Genomic DNA, 26,187 nt, shown 5'->3' with positions numbered 1-26,187 from the left:
CACATGCGCACACACACATACACACATACAGGGTTACACTGCACTGCTCCAACACACATACACACAGGGTTACACTGCACTGCTCCAACACATGCACACACACAAAGGGTTACACTGCACTGCTCCAACACATGCGCACACACACACACGGTTACACTGCACTGCTCCAACACACATACACACAGGGTTACACTGCACTGCTCCAACACATGCGCACACACACACACGGTTACACTGCACTGCTCCAACACACATACACACAGGGTTACACTGCACTGCTCCAACACATGCGCACACACACACACGGTTACACTGCACTGCTCCAACACACATACACACAGGGTTACACTGCACTGCTCCAACACATGCGCACACACACACACACACACACACACACACACACACGGTTACACTGCACAACTCCAACACACATACACACAGGGTTACACTGAACTGCTCCCTCACACACAAGGTTACACTTCACTGCTCCAACACACATACACACAGGGTTACATTGCACTGCTCCAACACACACACACACAGTTACACTGCACTGCTCCAACACACATACACACAGTTACACTGCACTGCTCCAACACACATACACACACACACACACACACACACACACACACACACACACACACACACACGGTTACACTGCACTGCTCCAACACACATACACACAGGGTTACACTGAACTGCTCCAGCACACACACTCACACACAGGGTTACATTTCCCTGCTCCAACACACATACACACAGGGTTACATTGCACTGCTTCAACATAGACACACAGGGTTACACTGCACTGCTCCAACACATGCACACACACATAGGGGTACGCTGCACTGCTCCAACACACACACACACACACACACACACACACACACACACACACACACACACACACACACACACAGGGTTACACTGCACTGCTCCAACACACATACACACAGGGTTACACTGAACTGTTCAAGCACACATACACACAGGGTTACAGTGCACTGCTTCAACACACACACACACTCAGGGTTACACTGCACTGCTCACACACATTAGGTTAAAGTACACTGCACACACACATATTGTACATATATAGCTGCCCGCCTCTCCCTACCTACTTTTAGTGCTGATCTGCTGTGTCCGTCAGGGCCCCCTCCTCTCCATTTCCGAAGCACGCTGTCAGTCACATACACAGCACTGGCAGAGGCGATGGCTTTGTTACTTTCCGTGAAGCTGCTCTAGCCTCTACGTGGGGAAGCGTCCTAGCGCAGCTGAGCGGGACGGCGCCTCTTCAACCCTGCGCTGTCCTGCACTACCAGTGGTAGTTCCTGCTTACTGCCTCGCGCCGGAGCCCTCTCCTTTTCCGCGCCCAGGTCGCGTGCCCCCCTAGCCCCCCCCTAGTTGCGGCTCTGGTGACAGCAACTGCATGTCATTCGACCCACACAGTGCTGTGCATGCAGTGAGTGACTTTGGGGTTTATTTACTAAGCCTATGACGAAAATAAAGTACCAGCCAACAACCTCCTGTTATTTTTAAAACACAGCCTGTAACATGGCAGTTAGATGCTGATTGGCTGGTACTTTATCTCCATCCAAGGATTAGGCAACAGACCCCATAGTCAGTGAAAGTACACTGATGCCACTTAGGGAGGGAATGTCTCCTCTGCAGTGCTACTGACATGTCAAACGTATGTGGGGGGGCTGGGGCAACTCATTTATTCTTATTTTTTTTGTCCTGTTAGGATCATTGTGTTTTATTTGTTCCTGTGGGGACCACTGTGTTATTTTGTAGCTGTGGGGGCTAATGTTTTTTCCCCTTTTTTACTGTGTGGGCCAGTGTGTTTTACTTTTTTACTGTTTGGGGGGGGGGGGGGGGGCATTATGTTTAACTTTTTTATTATGGGTACCAGTGTGTTTTAATTTTTAATGTGGGGACCAGTGTGTTTTACTTTTTTACTGTGGGCACCAGTGTATTTAACTTTTTTACTGTGGGGACCAGTGTATTTAACTTTTTTACTGTGGGGACCAGTGTGTTTTTACTTTTTTACTGTGGGGACCAGTGTGTTTTACTTTTTTACTGTGGGGGGGCCGTTATGTTTAACTTTTTTATTGTGGGGACCAGTGTGTTTTACTTTTTTTTACTGTGGGGACCAGTGTGTTTTACATTTTCACCGTGGGGGTCAGTGTATTGGGTTATTTTACTCAGTGCTGTAACTAGGCATTTTAGTGCTGTGTGCAAGAAACGACAGTGGCGTCCCCCCCATGTAAGACAGGGGCAATGTGCGCCATGTGGATGCTGGGATAGTGGAACCGCATCCCAGCATCCACAGCAGCGCCGGGCAGCCAATACGGAAGGAGAGGGGGATGCTGCAGCGGCGCTTACTACCAATGACATAGCGCTGCTGCGGCTCCAGTCCCCCTCCCTCCTCCTTCTTCCCACCTGCCTGCACCGAGGGAGCTGCACGAGGAGCCTGTCAGGTAAGTATGTATCTCTCTCTCTCTCTCGCTTTTAGGGGGACACCATCTGCCATAATGTGTAAAAAGGGGGCCTGGCTGCCGCAATGTGTAAAAAGGGGGACTGGCTGCCGCAATGTGTAAAGAGGGGGACTGGCTGCCGCAATGTGTAAAGAGGGGGACTGGCTGCCGCAATGTGTAAAAAGGGGGACTGGCTGCCGCAATGTGTAAAAAGGGGGACTGCGGTTCCTCTATCCCAGCATCCACAGCAGCGCCGGGCAGCCAATACGGAAGGAGAGGGGGATGCTGCAGCGGCGCTTACTACCAATGAAATAGCGCTGCTGCGGCTCCCTGCTCCCCCTCCCTCCTCCTCCTTCTCTCCGCTGCTCGACGATTCTGTCTTCCCCTCCACAGCGCGGCGGCGGCGCACACAGCAGAGGCGGCATGTAATGAGTCATTTTGACTCATTACATGCCGCTGGCCGTTGCTCCCTCAGGGCAACTGCGCTGTGTGCCAAGCCCACTTGGCACACACGTAGTTACGGCCCTGATTTTACTAATTGTGAATAAAGAAAAAACAAGATTTCCACCTGCGCTCCTTGCTGGTAAACTGGCTGCTGGAACTATAGGTGACTGCACCAATTACAGAATTACAAATACAAATAAAGAAACGGTTCCTGCGCACTAAAGAAGGTATATGACACTCCTTATTAAATGTCTCATAAATTTAAATAAAAAACTTAAATAAAAAACTGATCCTTCTAATTATAAAAGGATGAAGTCTTATAGGGGATATATTCTTCCCGACACTTTTTCCCAAACAGAAATCTCTTAGTTTGAGAATTAATTGTCCAAATAGAGTCTATTAATCAGACAGTCAAAATGAAATGTGATGAATTTCTTATCTGGTCTCCTCCTGAACACTTCAAACACTGGAAAAATCCTTGTAATAAGTCGTCCCCACCGTTTGTAGTTTCTGTCAAAGTCCTCAATCAAGGTACATGTAAGACAAATAATGGGGAATCAATGGCCCTCATTCCGAGTTGTTCGCACGCAAGCTGCTTTTAGCAGATTTGCTCACGCTAAGTGGCCGCCTACTGGGAGTGAATCTTAGCTTCTTAAAATTGCGACCGACGGATTCGCAATATTGCGATTACACCTCTCTTAGCAGTTTCTGAGTAGCTCCAGACTTACTCGGCATCTGCGATCAGTTCAGTGCTTGTCGTTCCTGCTTTGACGTCACAAACACACCCAGCGTTCGCCCAGACACTCCCCCGTTTCTACAGCTACTCCCGCGTTTTTCCCAGAAACTGTAGCGTTTTTTCACACACGCCCATAAAACGGACAGTTTCTGCCCAGTAACACCCATTTCCTGTCAATCACATTACGATCATCAGAACGATGAAAAAGCCGTGAGTAAAATACCTAACTGCATAGCAAATTTACTTGGCGCAGTCGCAGTGCGGACATTCGCATGCGCAGTAAGCGGAAAATCGCTGCGATGCGAAGAAAAATACAGAGCGAACAACTCGGAATGACCACCATAGTGCAGACTTATACAAATTTATTCTTACAACGATATTTTCCAAATAAAAATGCGTACCCAAAATGACCTTCCAGGAAGGCAGAGTAAATAGCACACAGGGGTATTTATGAAGCCCCCCCTATTGAGCTGTACCTTCACCAAATCCTGGGCAGCAGTGAACACCTTAAGTCTCAAACTAAGAGATTTCTGTTTGGGAAAAAGTGTCGGGAAGAATATATCCCCTATAAGACTACATCCTTTTATAATTAGAAGGATCAGTTTTTTATTTAAGTTTTTTATTTAAATTTATGAGACATTTAATAAGGAGAGTCATATACCTTCTTCAGTGCGCAGGAACCGTTTCTTTATTTGTATTTTACTAATTGGTTCCTACTATACGTGTTTGTTTTTTTCCTATAGGGGACAATGTGGTTTTTTTTTCTTATTATAGGGAAAATGACAAATAATAATACAAATATTATTTATGGATGGGAGGGGGGGGGGGGGTTGTTTCAAACTTTATCGGACAGTAGACCTGGGGCAAGCCCTGCTCCTGGCTTTATCCCTTACTGTCTTTTTATACAAAATCATGTTCCAAACCAGACAGCACTTGAGTAACACATCGCCTAGTATATGATGTTCCCCATGGTAAACTGTGCTAGGGGTTTGAGTATATAGAGTTGGTCACCTGGGGACACCAATGTCTCCTATGATAGTAACAGAATACAGTGTCATGGATAAACCCACGTGGCTCCTTTTTTCTTTTCTCCATATAGGATGCCTAACTGCCTGTATGCAACGTACGAGGAGAAGATCCGTCCTTGTATTGATCTTATTGACTCCCTGAGGTCCCTGGGGGTGGAGAAGGACCTGGCGCTACCAGCAATCGCGGTCATCGGTGATCAGAGTTCCGGGAAAAGTTCTGTTCTGGAGGCTCTGTCTGGAGTGACGCTTCCCAGAGGCAGCGGTTAGAAACTTCTAATCATCACTTCTGTTTACTGCAAAATGTTGACAGTTATTGCAGCGGGAAATATATTGCATGTACCAGGTTCCTGAAACATCCCTTACACATCTCAAAAATACATAAAATACTTATAAAAGTATGAACAACACATGACAAACTAAAGTCTATATTCACTTTTCCCTAAAATTGTTTTTAATAGTTTCAGTGTCTGTAAAGGATTTATATTAGCACTGAAAGAAAGGATTGGGGGCATTTTTATTAAACTTTAAATGCACTATACTGTACCAACAACTGTAATTTCATCTCCCATGGTCCATCCCCTCTACTCATCATAGGTGCCACAAATTCAGCAACACCTCTTCATCAGGAGATCCTGTGTAAGTCCCTCGATTTGCCGCCCCCCTACTGACCCACTACTTGAGGTCTAGCAAATTGTCACATCCACCTTGCTGGAGATGAAAGTCCAACAGCTCATGCACCATAGAATATTAGCTGTAGATTATACAAGGTAAGGGATGGCAGGAAGAGAGATATATGAGAGGAAGAGAGATGAGAAAAAGAGGCAGAGAGAGAGAGGTGGGAGGAAAGGGTGAAAAGAGATGGGGGAAGATGGAAAGTAGAGAGATGAGATAAAGAAGAAATGGGAGGAAGCAGGAGGGAGAGAGAGACGGGAAGAGAATAAAGAGATGTGAGGAAGAGGGGTAGCTGGGGGGGGGGGGGGGAGAATGGAGAAAGGGGGAAATGTGGCAAAGAGAGAGAGAGTGATGACAGGGAGAGGGGGAGAGAGAGAGATGGGAGGAAGGGGTGAAAAGAGATGGGGGAAGATGGAGAGTAGAGAGATGAGAGAGAGAAGAGATGGGAGGAAGCAGGAAAGAGAGATGGGAAGAGAAGAAAGATGTGAGGAAGAAGGGGAGCTGGGGGGGGAGAAAGGGGGAAATGTGGCAAAGAGAGAGAGAGTGATGACAGGGAGAGGGGGAGAGAGCGAGATGGGAGGCAGAAGGGAGACTGGGAAACAGATTTGAGTCAGAGGAGGATATCGGGGATAGAGAGATGGGAGGAATAGGTGGAGATGGAAGAGCTATTTAAGGAAGAGGGGGAGAGATGTGAAGGTGGGTGAGGCAAAATGCAGAGAAAAATAGAAAGCTGAATGATGGGTTTAAAATATTAGTTTATTTAGATCAAATTTTGTCTGACCGACTGTAACAAACAGCTGTTAAACCGCCCATTTAAAACACCAACATCATTCTTGTGTACAGATAAGACCTTCTACCACTTACAACCTTGTGCTTGCACTACTTCACTTCTCACCTACGGGTTGAATTACTTTAGTGGTGCTCAGTGGTGGAACTCCCACTGTAGCCTTGTGTGTGGAGGGTATGGAGCCTGGTGGTGAGAGGAGCATGGTGATGCCGATCCATCTGATGCTGGAAATGAAGGCCTAGCCCTTGTACATGAGCAGAAGGGCAGAGCAGAACCCTTTGGACAATGAATTGGCGGTGCCCAATCCTGAGATATGCTGTGGAACTTGGCAGTGGAATATTACTTCATTTCTCAATCAGCATCACAGTAAATATCTTAATTTCTGAAAGTGGACCCCCAAGGCCAGAGGAACCCCTATCCTAAAAAATATATATTTTAATAAATTATAATTCCTTGCAGTAATTTTTTAATCAATCCCATGCTAACAATGGCCATTGTAATGAAGAATCAAAGGGAATTGCGCTCTACCTTGTTGCTTACAAGACAAGAGACCATTAGTCCTTAATCTCATCCAACACCAGTCTTTGACAACACCTAATTCAACCCTAAGGCTTGATCTACAATTTTAGCTGTATGTGATCAACTGTATGAGATATCTGTAACCGATCGCTCATTGGCCCTCATTCCGAGTTGTTCGCTCGCAAGCTGCTTTTAGCAGCTTTGCACATGCTAAGTCGCCGCCTACTGGGAGTGAATCTTAGCTTATCAAAATTGCGACCGACGGATTCGCAATATTGCGATTAGACCTCTCTTAGCAGTTTCTGAGTAGCTCCAGACTTACTCGGCATCTGCGATCAGTTCAGTGCTTGTCGTTCCAGGTTTGACGTCACAAACACACCCAGATTTCGTCCAGACACTCCTTCGTTTCTCCGGCCACTCCCGCGTTTTTAACCAGAAACGGTAGCGTTTTTTCGCACACACCCATAAAACGGCCTGTTTCCGCCCAGAAACACTCACTTCCTGTCAATCAGATTACGATCACCAGAACGAAGAAAAAACCGTGAGTGAAATACCTAACTGCATAGCAAATTTACTTGGCGCAGTCACAGTGCGGACATTGCGCATGTGCAGTTAGCGGAAAATCGCTGCGATGCAAAGAAAAATACCGAGCGAACAACTCGGAATGACCACCATTACCCATACAACTCTTGCATCATGGGCCCATAGTAATGTATTGTTTATGGATCAAGCCTCTATCCTATGATGGAGGCCCACCGCACGTCTCTTGAATGGGACCTGCTGCGACCCTTAGGCCATTTACATGTACATTTTGTGGTTGGAAGTCAGTAAATACAGCATGCGGCTACCCTGTGATATTTTATCTGGGTGACTTTACATTTATAGTAATGGATAAGAGTTGTAGATACATTTCCTGAACCATGGATATTGTGCTATCCTTATAATGTAAGAAATCAGACATTTTCTTGTGGAGCTTGATCACTTAGAACCTCTCTTTGTTCTGCAGGCATTGTCACCCGATGTCCCCTAGAGCTTAAACTTGTGAAAAGTAAAAATGGTTCAGAATGGAAGGGACAAATCAGCTACATGGAAATCATCCAGGAGCTGGAGAATCCCATGGAGGTGGAGAACGAAATCATGAAAGGTAAGTGAGCACCTACCTCCTGTAATGGGCACATGGTGTGCGGTGCACCCGGGCCCCTGGCTACAGGGGGGCATACACCCATCAATACCTGCCTCTCTCAGAAGTCCCATGTCAGCAGTGGCAGCGCTGCACAAATCAATGGGAAGAGTCTGCGGTGGTCTTTTTCCCGGCATTTTGCACATGGGCAGTAGAAAGAGAGCTGGGAAAACGATCACTGCGCCATTTCCCCAGAGACCTGCTCATGTGCAGTAGACTGACGTAGCGCTAGCTAGAGAGAAGGGGGCCCGGATGGAGACGGCACACAGGACCCCTCCTCTTATTATACGCAGGCCTAGGGGGGCCAAGGGGACATCTGTATCGGGCCTATGATTCCAATGGCCCTAGAACGTCCAGTGGTCGTCAGTGGCATTGGCAGGTTATTATCAGTGTGCCGGGAGGAAATAATATAATGAAAAAAGGCTGCACAGTGGGAGTCATGATGTCAAATGCGGCGCTTCGGATGCAGAAGCATGAACATATGTGTGATATATATATATATATATATATATATATATATAGATATATATATATATATATATAGATATACTCTATATGTATGCTTTGAGAGGACAGATATCCATGTACCGGGTCACAAAATTTCTATTACTGACCCTGATTATACGTCCATGGCTGCTGTATATTATCTGAGTGATATATGCATCTATTGGCATTATATTGTTGGAACCAATCAGGGGCTGCAGAACCTATTATATGAGTAACTGGTACTTCCAGCCAGGGTGTAACCTGCATACACGCCACTACATGTCATACAGGAGTGAGCCGTCAGGTCCCGTACATCTCTGCTAGCGTCCAGTGACTTTTTTCGGCCAAGAAATACGATGCGACCAGGACGCACCAGGAGACTGTGCTGATTAATTTGATATGCGACACATGTATATTGTCTGTATTTGGAGCACCACGGAACTTGGCATAGAAACAACTGCGGCTGCTGCATCGTTGCGCTTCATAAGCAGATTCAGAGATTCCGTTGCGCATCATATTAATCAGCACAGTCTTCTGGTGCGTCCTATTCACATCATGTTGCATTTTTGGGTAAAAAGATGAGAAAATAGAGGCCCGACGCTAGCAGAGTCTTGCGGAACCTGGCACGCCGAGCAGAACTATTTGCAGCAATACAGTATCAGGACGCATCTGTACTTACATAGTTTCTCCTGCTAAGGGAGCGTTGTCCTCAGTCATTTACATAATGTCACTTTACCCATTTCTCACTTGCAGCTCAGGACGCAATGGCTGGACCAGGTGTAGGGATCAGTTCTGATCTTATAAGCCTTGAGGTGATCTCTCCTGACGTTCCCGACCTGACGCTCATTGATCTCCCTGGAATTGCACGAGTGGCTGTTGGAGACCAGCCAAAGGACATTGGCGTTAAGGTGGGATGTTAGATTCTGGCAATGGTCTCTCTGGAAAACATTTGTTGAAGTAGCTGCCATTGGGGGTCATTCCAAGTTGATCGCACGCTGCCGATTTTCGCTGCACTGCGATCAGGTCTGTACTGCGCATGTGTATGCACCACAATGCGCAGGCGCTTCGTACGGGTACAATGCGGATCATTGCTGAGCTATGGATTTAACAAAGAATCCATTCGCACGGGCGATCGTAAGGAGATTGACAGGAAGAGGGCGCTTATGGGTGTCAACTGCCCGTTTTCTGGGAGAGGTAGGGAAAACGCAGGCGTGTCCAGGCGTTTGGAGGGCGGGTGTGTGACGTCAATTCCGGGACCAAAAAGACTGAAGTGATCGCAAGAGCTACTCAGAAACTGCACAAAATGTTTTTACAGAGCTCGGCAGCACAAGCATTCGCACACTTCCAAAGCGAAAATACACTCCCCCGTGTACGGGGATTATGCGTTTGCATGATCAACTCGGAATGACCCCCATTGTCTGTACTGTACACTTGTGTTAGAGGTGTGCGCAGACCCCCGTGTGTATTGGTTTCGGAATTCCTTAAAAATGATAAAAAGAGGTAAAGTAACTTGTACCATGTTTTGTTCCTATAGTATAATTAACGTCAGTAACATTTAATCTCCCTTTGTTTCCAGTCTGTTTTGATTAATTTTGACACCTGAAATTTTAAGGGAGGGGCTTACATTCTATCCAAAATATGTGAGATCCAAGATACTGTATGAGATCAGTACTTGCAAGATATCCTGGATCTCGGTTCTGCATGGAACCCAAAAATTACCTAAGCTGGAACCCAGTTCTGCTCCGGACCCTAAGTGACACGAGCCAGGGCTTGGTTCTACTCGGAACCTTAAAGTGACGCAAGACAGGGCTTGGTTCTACTCGAAACCCCAAAGTGACCTGACCCCGGACTCAATTTGAGTCAAAATCCCAAAGTGACTTAAGCCTGGACTTGGTTCTAGCTGGAACCCCAAAGTGACCCGAGCCAGTTCTCATTTTGACTTGCAACCCCAAAGTTTGTGTGTGTTCAGTTTTCAGCAAAACCAAACCACTCATCTCTAACTTGTACACTTTACCACTTGTTTAGATTAGTGTTGTGAGTGTTTCATGATGTCCGCAGACACCAGTTTTATAACTGTTCCAAATAATGAAATCCATGGTTGCAGAAAATAAATCAGTCAAATCTTTGATGTTGACTTTTAATGTAAGGACAAATTTTCCCAAACTCAGTCCTTAAGTCACCATAATAGCCCAGGTTTTAAAGCTATCCATGCTCGTTAACAGATGGTATAATTAAAATCTTCAGACGGTATTAGTCATAGTGGGCCTAATTCAGATGCAGTCATCGGTAGACTGCGCATGCATTGCGGCAGAGGTACTTTTGTGATGCCGCTTGCAGTAAGGAATCGGTCGCAGAGTGATTGACAGGAAAAGGCCATTTGGTAGATGGTAACGGGTTGTGTCTGCAAAAATGAAGGCGTGTCTTGATCATTTTATGTCAAGTTTCGGTGCTCAGCTGCAATTTCATATGCATAAAACATGGCGCAAGTGTTGCAGCCATTCTGCTGTCAGGGAGTCGATGTTCCTTGCATCTGTGCCGTGGTTCTGTCAGTGTAAGCCGTTGCTGAGCAAGTTGCGATGGCTTTGATTGCCATCTCTGTTTGCCTGTGGGTGACTGCTTTTCATGCGTTGTCTCGCAGTTCCGTCACTGAAAAAGAACGCTGCTGCATCGGGATTGCGACCGTATCTAAATCAGGCCCAGTGCTTTTTATATCGGAACGGTCTGCGTGTGTTCATTGTGTTGCATGCCCAATTTGCTAAAACTTGCCAGATGCAGCCGCATTCAGGGGGTAATTCAGAGTTGATTGCAGCAGCAAATTTGTAAGCAGTTGGGCAAAACCATGTGGGTCATTCCGAACCCGTTCGCTTGCAGCGGCGCATGCCAGACGGCCGAAGGGCTGCGATCACCTCTGTCTGATTTACAGGCAGAGGCGGTCGCTGGGCGGGAGACGGCAAAACAGCTGCGTTTGGCCGCCATTTCGTAGGCGCGGTCAGGCCAACGCAGGTGTGGCCGGACCAAACGGGGGGCGGGCCGCAGCGGCTGTGCGACGTCACAAGCAGCCGCTGCGGGCTGGGGAGCGAGGAGTTTTTTTCACTGCAATTTAGATTTCAGATTGAACACACCCCACCCAAATCCAACTCTCGCTGCACATGTTATATCTGCCCCCCTGCAGTGCACATGGGGGGGTCATTCCGAGTTGATCGTAGCTGTGCAAAATTTAGCACAGCTACGATCATTCACACTGACATGTGGGGGGACGCCCAGCGCAGGGCTATCCCACCCCGCATGTCAATGCCCCCCCGCAGAAGTGCAAAGGCATCGCACGGCTGCGATGCCTTTGCACTTCAAGAGTAGCTCCCGACCAGCGCAGCTTTAGTGTGCTGGCCGGGAGCTACTCGTCGCTCCCCGGCCCGCAGCGGCTACATGTGACATCACGCAGCCGCTGCAGGCTGCTCCCCGCACGGTCCGTCCACAGTCCGGCTGCGTTGGCCGGACCGTGCCCACGAAACGGCGGCCAAACGCCGCCGTTTCCGCCCCCTCCGCCCAGCGACCACCTCTGCCTTCGGCCATCTGGCATGCGCCGGCGCTTTACAGCGCCGGCGCATGCGCAGTGGGTACCCGTTTGCTCGGCTGCGATAAAAAGCAGCGAGTGAACGGGTCAGAATGACCCCAATGGTTTTGCCCAACTGCTAACAAATTTGTTGCTGCGATCAACTCAGAATTACCCCCTAGGCCCGGTGTGGCACTCAGAACGAGGCACGTGTATATAGCTATGCCTGGATCCTGCACTTTACCTGCAGTATATATTTACAGATTAAAGGACTCATCAGAAAGTACATTGAGAAGCAGGAAACCATTTGCCTGGTTGTGGTCCCGTGTAATGTTGATATCGCTACAACTGAAGCTCTGGAGATGGCTCGTCAGGTGGATCCCAGCGGAGAGAGAACTGTGGGTGAGTTCAAAGGTCATCTCATATAGGGACTTGGGGGTATATTCAATTAGGGTTGAAAACTGCCATCTGTCGAAAAGACGGCAATTTTCGACTTTTTAAGGTCGAATGGTGATTCGACCTATTCAGTCCCATCAGTTTTTATTCGACAAGTCGTGGAATTCGACTTGTCGAATAGTACATGAATGGGAGGTATAGCTGCCGATTCACATACTTTTCAGTGAAACGGGGCCAAATTCGACAGGATTTGACCCCGTTTCTGACCATCTCAGTACGACATAAAAAAATGTCGGACTGAGATGTGGGACCCAGAGGAGGAGAGGGGGGGGGAGCCGTGGGGAGACGGGGGACAGCCGCAGGGCATACAGGGGAGAGAAGCGCTACGGCACAGCGCTGCAGAAGGACGTCTCACAGCCGCGCCACTCACGGCAGCGTCCATCCGGCTCCAGCAAGTGAGGTCACGCTTGCTGGAGCCGGGTGGACACTGCCGTGAGGTCTGGCGGCTGTGAGACGTCCTTCTGCAGCGCTACTGTAGCGCTGATCTCCTCCGTCTGCCCGCTGGTCTCCCCGCGGCTCCCTCCCCCCCTCTCCTCCTCTGGGTCCCTCATCTCAATGCGACTTTTTAAAAGTCGAATTGAGATGAGATTGAATAGGGGTTGTCGGATCCATTCCGACAAATGCATGTCGGAATGGATCCGACCCTAATTCAATATACCCCATAGAGTAAAATGCATATATTTTTGTCATTTGAAATAAGCATTTTTCTACTGTGCATGTGTATAAAATAAAGTATGTAATACTGTATGCAAATTCTGGCACATTTTACCCTCGGCCAGAGGAACTGGGGAGGAACGGGTCTGCAACAGTGTAAGCCAACAAAAGTCAACAAGAAGGGAGGGGGTGGGGCCATGTACAACGTACCCAGGCCCAAGCTTGACTGTAAAACCAGATTAATAAAGGGGTGTATGGGACTAAGGGGGTAATTCAGATCTGATCGCAGCAGCAAATTTGTTAGCAGTTGGACAAAACCATGGTGGGCATTCCGAGTTGATCGCTCGTTATTTTTTTTTTCGCAATGGAGCGATTAGTCGCTGATGCGCATGCGCAATGTCCGCAGTGCGACTGCGCCAAGTAAATTTGCTATTAAGTTTGGTATTTTACTCACGACATTACAAGGTTTTTTCTTCGTTCTAGTGATCGTAGTGTGATTGACAGGAAGTGGGTGTTTCTGGGCGGAAACTGGCCGTTTTATGGGTGTGTGCGAAAAAACGCTGCCGTTTCTGGGAAAAACGCGGGAGTGGCTGGAGAAACGGAGGAGTGTCTGGCCAAACGCTGGGTGTGTTTGTGACGTCAAACCAGGAACGAAACTGACTGAACTGATCGCAGTGTAGGAGTAAGTGTGGAGCTACTCAGAAACTGCTAAGAAGTGTCTATTCGCAATTCTGCTAATCTTTCGTTCGCAAATCTACTATGCTAAGATTCACTCCCAGAGGGCGGCGGCTTAGCGTGTGCAATGCTGCTAAAAGCAGCTTGCGAGCGAACAACTCGGAATGAGGGCCCATGTGCACTGCAGGGGAGGCAGATGTAACATGCGCAGAGAGAGTTAGATTTGGGTGGGGTGTATTCAAACTGAAATCTAAATTGCAGTGTAAAAATAAAGCAGCCAGTATTTACCCTGCACAGAAACAAAATAACCCACCCAAACCTAACTCTCTCTGCACATGTTATATCTGCCCCCCCTGCAGTGCACATGGTTTTGCCCATCTGCTAACAAACTTGCTGCTGCGATCAACTCAGAATTACCCCCCATGTGCACTGCAGGGGAGGCAGATGTAACATGTGCAGAGAGAGTTAGATTTGGGTGGGTTGTATTGTTTCTGTGCAGGGTAAATACTGGCTGCTTTATTTCTCTGACGTCCTAAGTGGATGCTGGGACTCCGTAAGGACCATGGGGAATAGCGGCTCCGCAGGAGACTGGGCACAACTAAAGAAAGCTTTAGGACTACCTGGTGTGCACTGGCTCCTCCCCCTATGACCCTCCTCCAGACCTCAGTTAGAATCTTGTGCCCGGCTGAGCTGGATGCACACTAGGGGCTCTCCTGAGCTCCTAGAAAAGAAAGTATATTTTAGTTTTTTTATTTTCAGTGAGATCTGCTGGCAACAGACTCACTGCTACGAGGGACTAAGGGGAGAAGAAGCGAACCTACCTGATTGGAGCTAGTTTGGGCTTCTTAGGCTACTGGACACCATTAGCTCCAGAGGGATCGAACACAGGACCCGACCTCGATCGTTCGGTCCTGGAGCCGCGCCGCCGTCCCCCTTACAGAGCCAGAAGCATGAAGATGGTCCTGAAAATCGGCGGCAGAAGACTTCGGTCTTCAACAAGGTAGCGCACAGCACTGCAGCTGTGCGCCATTGCTCCTCATGCACACCTCACACTCCGGTCACTGATGGGTGCAGGGCGCTGGGGGGGGGTGCCCTGAGCAGCAATATTAACACCTTGGCTGGCAAATTAATCACAATATATAGTCCTAGAGGCTATATATGTGAAAAATACCCCTGCCAGAGATCCATAAAAAGCGGGAGAAAGTCCGCCGAAAAAGGGGCGGGGCTATCTCCCTCAGCACACTGGCGCCATTTTCTCTTCACAGTGCAGCTGGAAGACAGCTCCCCAGGCTCTCCCCTGTAGTTTTCAGGCTCAAAGGGTTAAAAAGAGAGGGGGGGCACTAAATTTAGGCGCTAAATTGTGTATTATAGCAGCTATAAGGGAAAAATCACTGTGGGAAGTGTGAATCCCTGATTATATAGCGCTTTGGTGTGTGCTGGCATACTCTCTCTCTGTCTCCCCAAAGGACTTTGTGGGGTCCTGTCCTCAGTCAGAGCATTCCCTGTGTGTGTGCGGTGTGTCGGCACGGCTGTGTCGACATGTTTGATGAGGAAGGTTACGTGGAAGGCGGAGCAGATGCCGATAAATGTGATGTCGCCCCCTGTGGGGCCGACACCAGAGTGGATGGATAGGTGGAAGGTATTAACCGACAGTGTCAACTCCTTACATAAAAGGCTGGATGATGTAACAGCTGTGGGACAGCCGGCTTCTCAGCCCGCGCCTGCCCAGGCGTCTCAAAGGCCATCAGGGGCTCAAAAAACGCCCGCTACCTCAGATGGCAGACACAGATGTCGACACGGAGTCTGACTCCAGTGTCGACGACGTTGAGACATATACACAATCCACTAGGAACATCCGTTGCATGAGCTCGGCAATGAAAAATGTATTACACATTTCTGACATTAACCCGAGTACCACAAAACAGGGGTTTTATGTTTGGGGAGAAAAAGCAACCAGTGTTTTGTTCCCCCATCAGATGAGTGAATGAAGTGTGTGAAGAGGCGTGGGTTCCCCCGATAAGAAACTGGTAATTTCTAAAAGTTACTGATGGCGTACCCTTTCCCGCCAGTGGATAGGTCACGTTGGGAGATATCCCCTAGGGTGGATAAGGCGCTCACACGTTTGTCAAAAAAGGTGGCACTGCCGTCTTAGGATACGGCCACTTTGAAGGAGCCTGCTGATAAAAAACAGGAGGCTATCCTGAAGTCTGTATTTACACACTCAGGTACTATACTGAGACCTGCAATTGCCTCAGCAAGGATAGTGCTGCTGCAGCGGGGTCTGTTACCCTGTCAGGACAGGGATACTATTTGGCTAACCATAGAGCATATTAAAGACGTAGTCTTATATATGAGGGATGCACAGAGGGATATTTGCCGGCTGGCATCCAGAATTAATGCAATGTCCATTCTGCCAGGAGGGTATTAGGGACCCGGCAGTGGACAGGTGATGCTGACTTTAAAAGGCACATCTGCCTTATAAGGGTGAGGAATTGTTGGGGATGGTCTCTGGGACCTCGTATCCACAGCAACAGCTGGGAAGAAAACATTTTTTACCTCAGGTTTCCTCACAGCCTAAGAAAGCACTGTATTATCAGGTACAGCCCTTTCGGCTTCAGAAAAGCAAGCGGGTCAAAGGCGCTTCCTTTCTGCACAGAGTCAAGGGAAGAGGGAAAAAAGCTGCACCAGACAGCCAGTTCCCAGGATCAAAAATCTTCCCCCGCTTCCTCTGAGTCCGCCGCATGACGCTGGGGCTCCACAGGTGGAGACAGGTGCGGTGGGGGCGCGTTTCGGGAACTTCAGCGACCAGTGGGCTCGCTCACAGGTGGATCCCTGGGTTCTGCAAGTAGTATCACAGGGATACAAGCTGGAGTTCGAGGCGACTCCCCCTCGCCGTTACCTCAAATCAGCCTTGCCTGCTGCCCTCGGAGAATGGGGAGGTAGTACTGGCGGCAATTCACAAGCTGTACTTCCAGCTGGGGATAATCAAGGTACCCCTCCTTCAACAAGGCCGGGGTTACTATTCCACAAAGTTTGTGGTACCGAAACCAGTCGGTTCGGTGAGACCCATTCTAAAATTGAAATCCTTGAACACTTATATACGAAGGTTCAAGTTCAAAATGGAATCGCTCAGGGCGGTTATTGCAAGCCTGGAAGAAGGGGATTACATGGTATCACTGGACATCAAGGATGCTTACCTGCATGTCCCCATTTACCCTCCTCACCAGGAGTACCTCAGGATTGTGGTACAGGACTGTCATTACCAATTCCAGACGTTGCCGTTGGTCTGTCCCCGGCACTGAGGGTATTTACCAAGGTAATGGCCGAAATGATGATACTCCTTCAAAAAAAAAAAAGGGAGTTATAATTATCCCTACTTGGACGATCTCCTTATAAAGGCGAGGTCCAGGGAGCAGTTCTTGGTCGGAGTAGCACTATCTCGGGAAGTGCTACAACAGCACGGCTGGATTCTGAATATTCCAAAGTCGCAGCTGGTTCCTACGACGCGTCTACTGTTCCTGGGTATGGTTCTGGACACAGAACAGGAAAAAGTGTTTCTCCCGGAGGAGAAGGCCAAGGAGTTGTCATCTCTAGTCAGAGAGCTCCTAAAACAAATACAGGTGTCGGTGCATCAATGCACGCGAGTCCTGGGTAAGAGGGTAGCTTCTTGCGAAGAAATTCCATTCGGCAGGTTCCATGCAAGGATCTTCCAGTGGGATCTGTTGGACAAGTGGTCCGTGTCGCATTTTCAGATGCATCGGCTGATAACCCTGTCTCCAAGGGCCTGGGTGTCGCTGTTGTGGTGGCTGCAGAGTGCTCATCTTCTAGAGGGCCGCAGATTCGGCATACAGGACTGGGTCCTGGTGACCATGGATGCCAGCCTGCGAGGCTTGGGGGCAGTCACACAGGGAAGAAACTTCCAAGGACTATGGTCGAGTCAGGAGACTTCCCTACACATAAATATTCTGGAACTAAGGGCCATTTACAATGCCCTAAGTTATGCTAGACCCCTACTTCAACACCGGCCGGTGCTGATCCAGTCAGACAACATCACGGCGGTCGCCCATGTATACCAACAGGGCGGCACAAGAAGCAGAATGGCGATGGCAGAAGCCACAAGGATTTTCCGATGGGTGGGAAATCATGTGTTAGCACTGTCAGCAGTGTTCATTTCCGGAGTGGACAACTGGGAAGCAGACTTTCTCAGCTGGCACGACTTCCACCCGGGAGAGTGGGGATTTCATCCAGAAGTCTTCCAAATGATTGTACACCATTGGGAAAGGCCACAGGTGGACATGATGGCGTCCCGCCTCAACAAAAAGCTAAAAAGATATTGTGCCAGGTCAAGGGACCCTCAGGCGATAGCTGTGGACGCTCTGGTGACACCGTGGGTGTACCAGTCGGTTTATGTGTTCCCTCCTCTTCCTCTCATACCCAAGGTACTGAGGATAATAAGAGAAAGAGGAGTAAGAACTATACTCATTGTTCCGGATTGGCCAAGAAGAGCTTGGTACCCGGAACTACAAGAAATGATCTCAGAGGACCCATGGCCTCTGCCGCTCAGACAGGACCTGCTGCAGCAGGGGCCCTGTCTGTTCCAAGACTTACCGCGGCTGCGTTGACGGCATGGCGGTTGAACACCGGATCCTGAAGGAAAAGGGCATTCCGGAGGAAGTCATTCCTACGCTGATTAAAGCTAGGAAAGAAGTAACCGCAAACCATTATCACCGCATTTGGCGAAAATATGTTGCGTGGTGTGAGGCCAGGAAGGCCCCAACGGAGGAATTTCAGCTGGGCTGTTTTCTGCACTTCCTACAGTCAGGGGTGACTATGGGCCTAAAATCGGGTTCCATTAAGGTCCAGATTTCGGCTCTATCGATTTTCTTCCAGAGAGAACTGGCTTCACTACCTGAAGTTCAGACTTTTGTTAAGGGAGTGCTGCATATTCAGCCTCCTTTTGTGCCTCCAGTGGCACCTTGGGATCTCAACGTGGTGTTGGAATTCCTAAAGTCACATTGATTTGAGCCACTTTAAACCGTGGAATTAAAATATCTCACGTGGAAAGTGGTCATGCTGTTGGCCTTGGCTTCGGCCAGGCGTGTGTCAGAATTGGCGGCTTTGTCATGTAAAAGCCCTTATCTGATTCTCCATATGGATAGGGCAGAATTGAGGACTCGTCCCCAGTTTCTCCCTAAGGTGGTATCAGCTTTTCATTTGAACCAACCTATCGTGGTGCCTGCGGCTACTAAAGACTTGGAGGCTTCCAAGTTGTTGGACGTAGTCAGGGCCCTGAGAATTTATGTTTCCAGGACAGCTAGTGTCAGGAAAACTGACTCGTTGTTTATCCTGTATGTACCCAACAAGCTGGGTGCTCCTGCTTCACAGCAGACTATTGCTCGCTGGATCTGTAGTACGATTCAGCTTGCACATTCTGCGGCTGGACTGTCGCATCCTAAATCAGTGAAAGCCCATTCCACGAGGAAGGTGGGCTCTTCTTGGGCGGCTGCCCGAGGGGTCTCGGCTTTACAACTTTGCCGAGCAGCTACTTGGTCGGGGTCAAACACATTTGCTAAATTCTACAAGTTTGACACCCTGGCTGAGGAGGACCTAGAGTTTGCCCATTCGGTGCTGCAGAGTCATCCGCACTCTCCCGCCCGTTTGGGAGCTTTGGTATAATCCCCATGGTCCTTACGGAGTCCCAGCATCCACTTAGGACGTCAGAGAAAATAAGATTTTACTCACCGGTAAATCTATTTCTCGTAGTCCGTAGTGGATGCTGGGCGCCCATCCCAAGTGCGGATTGTCTGCAATACTTGTATATAGTTATTGTTTAACTAAAGGGTTATTGTTGATAGAGATGAGCGGGTTCGGTTTCTCTGAATCCGAACCCGCACGAACGTCATGTTTTTTTTCACGGGTCCGAGCGACTCGGATCTTCCCGCCTTGCTCGGTTAACCCGAGCGCGCCCGAACGTCATCATGACGCTGTCGGATTCTCGCGAGACTCGGATTCTATATAAGGAGCCGCGCGTCGCCGCCATTTTCACACGTGCATTGAGATTGATAGGGAGAGGACGTGGCTGGCGTCCTCTCCATTTAGATTAGAAGAGAGAGAGAGAGAGATTGACCTGATTTACTGGAGATTAGGAGTACTGTAGAACTGTAGAGAGTGCAGAGTTTACTAGTGACTGACCACAGTGACCACCAGACAGTGCAGTTTTATTTAATATATCCGTTCTCTGCCTGAAAAAAACGATACACAGTGACTCAGTCACATACCATATCTGTGTGCACTGCTCAGCCCAGTGTGCTGCATCATCTATGTATATATCTGACTGTGCTCAGCTCACACATCTTATAATTGTGGGGGAGACTGGGGAGCACTGCAGTGCCAGTTATAGGTTATAGCAGGAGCCAGGAGTACATATTATTATTAAAATTAAACAGTGCACACTTTTGCTGCAGGAGTGCCACTGCCAGTGTGACTGACCAGTGACCTGACCACACTGACCACCAGTATAGTTAGTAGTATAGTATACTATATTGTGATTGCCTGAAAAAGTTAAACACTCGTATCTGACTGTGCTCAGCTCACACATCTTATAATTGTGGGGGAGACTGGGGAGCACTGCAGTGCCAGTTATAGGTTATAGCAGGAGCCAGGAGTACATATTATTATTAAAATTAAACAGTGCACACTTTTGCTGCAGGAGTGCCACTGCCAGTGTGACTGACCAGTGACCTGACCACACTGACCACCAGTATAGTTAGTAGTATAGTATACTATATTGTGATTGCCTGAAAAAGTTAAACACTCGTCGTGTGACTTCACTTGTGTGGTGTTTTTTTTTTTATTCTATAAAAAACTCATTCTGCTGACAGACAGTGTCCAGCAGGTCCGTCATTATATAATATATACCTGTCCGGCTGCAGTAGTGATATATATATATTTTTTATATCATTATTTATCATCCAGTCGCAGCAGACACAGTACGGTAGTTCACGGCTGTAGCTACCTCTGTGTCGGCACTCGGCAGTCCGTCCATAATTGTATACCACCTACCCGTGGTTTTTTTTTCTTTCTTCTTTATACATACATACTACTACTACATCTCTTTATCAACCAGTCTATATTAGCAGCAGACACAGTACAGTACGGTAGTCCACGGCTGTAGCTACCTCTGTGTCGGCACTCGGCAGTCCGTCCATAATTGTATACCACCTACCCGTGGTTTTTTTTTCTTTCTTCTTTATACATACATACTACTACTACTACATCTCTTTATCAACCAGTCTATATTAGCAGCAGACACAGTACAGTACGGTAGTCCACGGCTGTAGCTACCTCTGTGTTGGCACTGGGCAGTCCGTCCATAATTGTATACCACCTACCCGTGGTTTTTTTTTCTTTCTTCTTTATACATACATACTACTACTACATCTCTTTATCAACCAGTCTATATTAGCAGCAGACACAGTACAGTACGGTAGTCCACGGCTGTAGCTACCTCTGTGTCGGCACTGGGCAGTCCGTCCATAATTGTATACCACCTACCCGTGGTTTTTTTTTCTTTCTTCTTTATACATACATACTACTACTACTACATCTCTTTATCAACCAGTCTATATTAGCAGCAGACACAGTACAGTACGGTAGTCCACGGCTGTAGCTACCTCTGTGTCGGCACTGGGCAGTCCGTCCATAATTGTATACCACCTACCCGTGGTTTTTTTTTCTTTCTTCTTTATACATACATACTACTACTACATCTCTTTATCAACCAGTCTATATTAGCAGCAGACACAGTACAGTACGGTAGTCCACGGCTGTAGCTACCTCTGTGTCGGCACTGGGCAGTCCGTCCATAATTGTATACCACCTACCCGTGGTTTTTTTTTCTTTCTTCTTTATACATACATACTACTACTACTACATCTCTTTATCAACCAGTCTATATTAGCAGCAGACACAGTACAGTACGGTAGTCCACGGCTGTAGCTACCTCTGTGTCGGCACTGGGCAGTCCGTCCATAATTGTATACCACCTACCCGTGGTTTTTTTTTTCTTTCTTCTTTATACATACATACTACTACTACATCTCTTTATCAACCAGTCTATATTAGCAGCAGACACAGTACAGTACGGTAGTCCACGGCTGTAGCTACCTCTGTGTCGGCACTCAGCAGTCCATCCATAATTGTATACTAGTATCCATCCATCTCCATTGTTTACCTGAGGTGCCTTTTAGTTGTGCCTATTAAAATATGGAGAACAAAAATGTTGAGGTTCCAAAATTAGGGAAAGATCAAGATCCACTTCCACCTCGTGCTGAAGCTGCTGCCACTAGTCATGGCCGAGACGATGAAATGCCAGCAACGTCGTCTGCCAAGGCCGATGCCCAATGTCATAGTACAGAGCATGTCAAATCCAAAACACCAAATATCAGTAAAAAAAGGACTCCAAAACCTAAAATAAAATTGTCGGAGGAGAAGCGTAAACTTGCCAATATGCCATTTACCACACGGAGTGGCAAGGAACGGCTGAGGCCCTGGCCTATGTTCATGGCTAGTGGTTCACCTTCACATGAGGATGGAGGCACTCAGCCTCTCGCTAGAAAAATGAAAAGACTCAAGCTGGCAAAAGCAGTAGCACCGCAAAGAACTGTGCGTTCTTCGAAATCCCAAATCCACAAGGAGAGTCCAATTGTGTCGGTTGCGATGCCTGACCTTCCCAACACTGGACGTGAAGAGCATGCGCCTTCCACCATTTGCACGCCCCCTGCAAGTGCTGGAAGGAGCACCCGCAGTCCAGTTCCTGATAGTCAGATTGAAGATGTCAGTGTTGAAGTACACCAGGATGAGGAGGATATGGGTGTTGCTGGCGCTGGGGAGGAAATTGACCAGGAGGATTCTGATGGTGAGGTGGTTTGTTTAAGTCAGGCACCCGGGGAGACACCTGTTGTCCGTGGGAGGAATAGGGCCGTTGACATGCCTGGTGAAAATACCAAAAAAATCAGCTCTTCGGTGTGGAAGTATTTCACCAGAAATGCGGACAACAGGTGTCAAGCCGTGTGTTCCCTTTGTCAAGCTGTAATAAGTAGGGGTAAGGACGTTAACCACCTCGGAACATCCTCCCTTATACGTCACCTGCAGCGCATTCATAATAAGTCAGTGACAAGTTCAAAAACTTGGGCCGACAGCGGAAGCAGTCCACTGACCAGTAAATCCCTTCCTCTTGTAACCAAGCTCACGCAAACCACCCCACCAACTCCCTCAGTGTCAATTTCCTCCTTCCCCAGGAATGCCAATAGTCCTGCAGGCCATGTCACTGGCAATTCTGACGAGTCCTCTCCTGCCTGGGATTCCTCCGATGCATCCTTGCGTGTAACGCCTACTGCTGCTGGCGCTGCTGTTGTTGCTGCTGGGAGTCGATGGTCATCCCAGAGGGGAAGTCGTAAGCCCACTTGTACTACTTCCAGTAAGCAATTGACTGTCCAACAGTCCTTTGCGAGGAAGATGAAATATCACAGCAGTCATCCTGTTGCAAAGCGGATAACTGAGTCCTTGACAACTATGTTGGTGTTAGACGTGCGTCCGGTATCCGCCGTTAGTTCACAGGGAACTAGACAATTTATTGAGGCAGTGTGCCCCCGTTACCAAATACCATCTAGGTTCCACTTCTGTAGGCAGGCGATACCGAGAATGTACACGGACGTCAGAAAAAGACTCACCAGTGTCCTAAAAAATGCAGTTGTACCCAATGTCCACTTAACCACGGACATGTGGACAAGTGGAGCAGGGCAGGGTCAGGACTATATGACTGTGACAGCCCACTGGGTAGATGTATGGACTCCCGCCGCAAGAACAGCAGCGGCGGCACCAGTAGCAGCATCTCGCAAACGCCAACTCTTTCCTAGGCAGGCTACGCTTTGTATCACCGCTTTCCAGAATACGCACACAGCTGAAAACCTCTTACGGCAACTGAGGAAGATCATCGCAGAATGGCTTACCCCAATTGGACTCTCCTGTGGATTTGTGGCATCGGACAACGCCAGCAATATTGTGTGTGCATTAAATATGGGCAAATTCCAGCACGTCCCATGTTTTGCACATACCTTGAATTTGGTGGTGCAGAATTTTTTAAAAAACGACAGGGGCGTGCAAGAGATGCTGTCGGTGGCCAGAAGAATTGCGGGACACTTTCGGCGTACAGGCACCACGTACAGAAGACTGGAGCACCACCAAAAACTACTGAACCTGCCCTGCCATCATCTGAAGCAAGAAGTGGTAACGAGGTGGAATTCAACCCTCTATATGCTTCAGAGGTTGGAGGAGCAGCAAAAGGCCATTCAAGCCTATACAATTGAGCACGATATAGGAGGTGGAATGCACCTGTCTCAAGTGCAGTGGAGAATGATTTCAACGTTGTGCAAGGTTCTGATGCCCTTTGAACTTGCCACACGTGAAGTCAGTTCAGACACTGCCAGCCTGAGTCAGGTCATTCCCCTCATCAGGCTTTTGCAGAAGAAGCTGGAGACATTGAAGGAGGAGCTAACACGGAGCGATTCCGCTAGGCATGTGGGACTTGTGGATGGAGCCCTTAATTCGCTTAACAAGGATTCACGGGTGGTCAATCTGTTGAAATCAGAGCACTACATTTTGGCCACCGTGCTCGATCCTAGATTTAAAACCTACCTTGGATCTCTCTTTCCGGCAGACACAAGTCTGCTGGGGTTGAAAGACCTGCTGGTGAGAAAATTGTCAAGTCAAGCGGAACGCGACCTGTCAACATCTCCTCCTTCACATTCTCCCGCAACTGGGGGTGCGAGGAAAAGGCTCAGAATTCCGAGCCCACCCGCTGGCGGTGATGCAGGGCAGTCTGGAGCGACTGCTGATGCTGACATCTGGTCCGGACTGAAGGACCTGACAACGATTACGGACATGTCGTCTACTGTCACTGCATATGATTCTCTCAACATTGAAAGAATGGTGGAGGATTATATGAGTGACCGCATCCAAGTAGGCACGTCACACAGTCCGTACTTATACTGGCAGGAAAAAGAGGCAATTTGGAGGCCCTTGCACAAACTGGCTTTATTCTACCTAAGTTGCCCTCCCACAAGTGTGTACTCCGAAAGAGTGTTTAGTGCCGCCGCTCACCTTGTCAGCAATCGGCGTACGAGGTTACATCCAGAAAATGTGGAGAAGATGATGTTCATTAAAATGAATTATAATCAATTCCTCCGCGGAGACATTGACCAGCAGCAATTGCCTCCACAAAGTACACAGGGAGCTGAGATGGTGGATTCCAGTGGGGACGAATTGATAATCTGTGAGGAGGGGGATGTACAGTACACGGTGATATATCGGAGGATGATGATGAGGTGGACATCTTGCCTCTGTAGAGCCAGTTTGTGCAAGGAGAGATTAATTGCTTCTTTTTTGGGGGGGGTCCAAACCAACCCGTCATATCAGTCACAGTCGTGTGGCAGACCCTGTCACTGAAATGATGGGTTGGTTAAAGTGTGCATGTCCTGTTTTGTTTATACAACATAAGGGTGGGTGGGAGGACCCAAGGACAATTCCATCTTGCACCTCTTTTTTCTTTTATTTTTCTTTGCGTCATGTGCTGTTTGGGGAGGGTTTTTTGGAAGGGACATCCTGCGTGACACTGCAGTGCCACTCCTAAATGGGCCCGGTGTTTGTGTCGGCCACTAGGGTCGCTTATCTTACTCACACAGTCAGCTACCTCATTGCGCCTCTTTTTTTCTTTGCGTCATGTGCTGTTTGGGGAGGGTTTTTTGGAAGGGACATCCTGCGTGACACTGCAGTGCCACTCCTAAATGGGCCCGGTGTTTGTGTCGGCCACTACGGTCGCTAATCTTACTCACACAGCTACCTCATTGCGCCTCTTTTTTTCTTTGCGTCATGTGCTGTTTGGGGAGGGTTTTTTGGAAGGGACATCCTGCGTGACACTGCAGTGCCACTCCTAAATGGGCCCGGTGTTTGTGTCGGCCACTAGGGTCGCTTATCTTACTCACACAGTCAGCTACCTCATTGCGCCTCTTTTTTTCTTTGCGTCATGTGCTGTTTGGGGAGTGTTTTTTGGAAGGGCCATCCTGCGTGACACTGCAGTGCCACTCCTAGATGGGCCCGGTGTTTGTGTCGGCCACTAGGGTCGCTAATCTTACTCACACAGCTACCTCATTGCGCCTCTTTTTTTCTTTGCGTCATGTGCTGTTTGGGGAGGGTTTTTTGGAAGGGACATCCTGCGTGACACTGCAGTGCCACTCCTAAATGGGCCCGGTGTTTGTGTCGGCCACTAGGGTCGCTAATCTTACTCACACAGCTACCTCATTGCGCCTCTTTTTTTCTTTGCGTCATGTGCTGTTTGGGGAGGGTTTTTTGGAAGGGACATCCTGCGTGACACTGCAGTGCCACTCCTAGATGGGCCAGGTGTTTGTGTCGGCCACTAGGGTCGCTTAGCTTAGTCATCCAGCGACCTCGGTGCAAATTTTAG

At 48.3% G+C, this 26,187-nt stretch overlaps 1 pseudogene; it reads left to right on the top strand.

Annotated features, from left to right (window-relative positions):
* The window catches only part of LOC135050311 (interferon-induced GTP-binding protein Mx-like), a 105,260-nt pseudogene that overhangs the window by 5,295 nt on the left and 73,778 nt on the right, over positions 1-26,187 (top strand).

This window comes from Pseudophryne corroboree, chromosome 2 (assembly GCF_028390025.1).
Source record: "Pseudophryne corroboree isolate aPseCor3 chromosome 2, aPseCor3.hap2, whole genome shotgun sequence".
In the NCBI taxonomy this organism is placed as follows: Eukaryota; Metazoa; Chordata; class Amphibia; order Anura; family Myobatrachidae; genus Pseudophryne; species Pseudophryne corroboree.
Note: the sequence above shows the minus strand (reverse complement) of the source record. Positions and strands in the feature narration are given on the sequence as shown.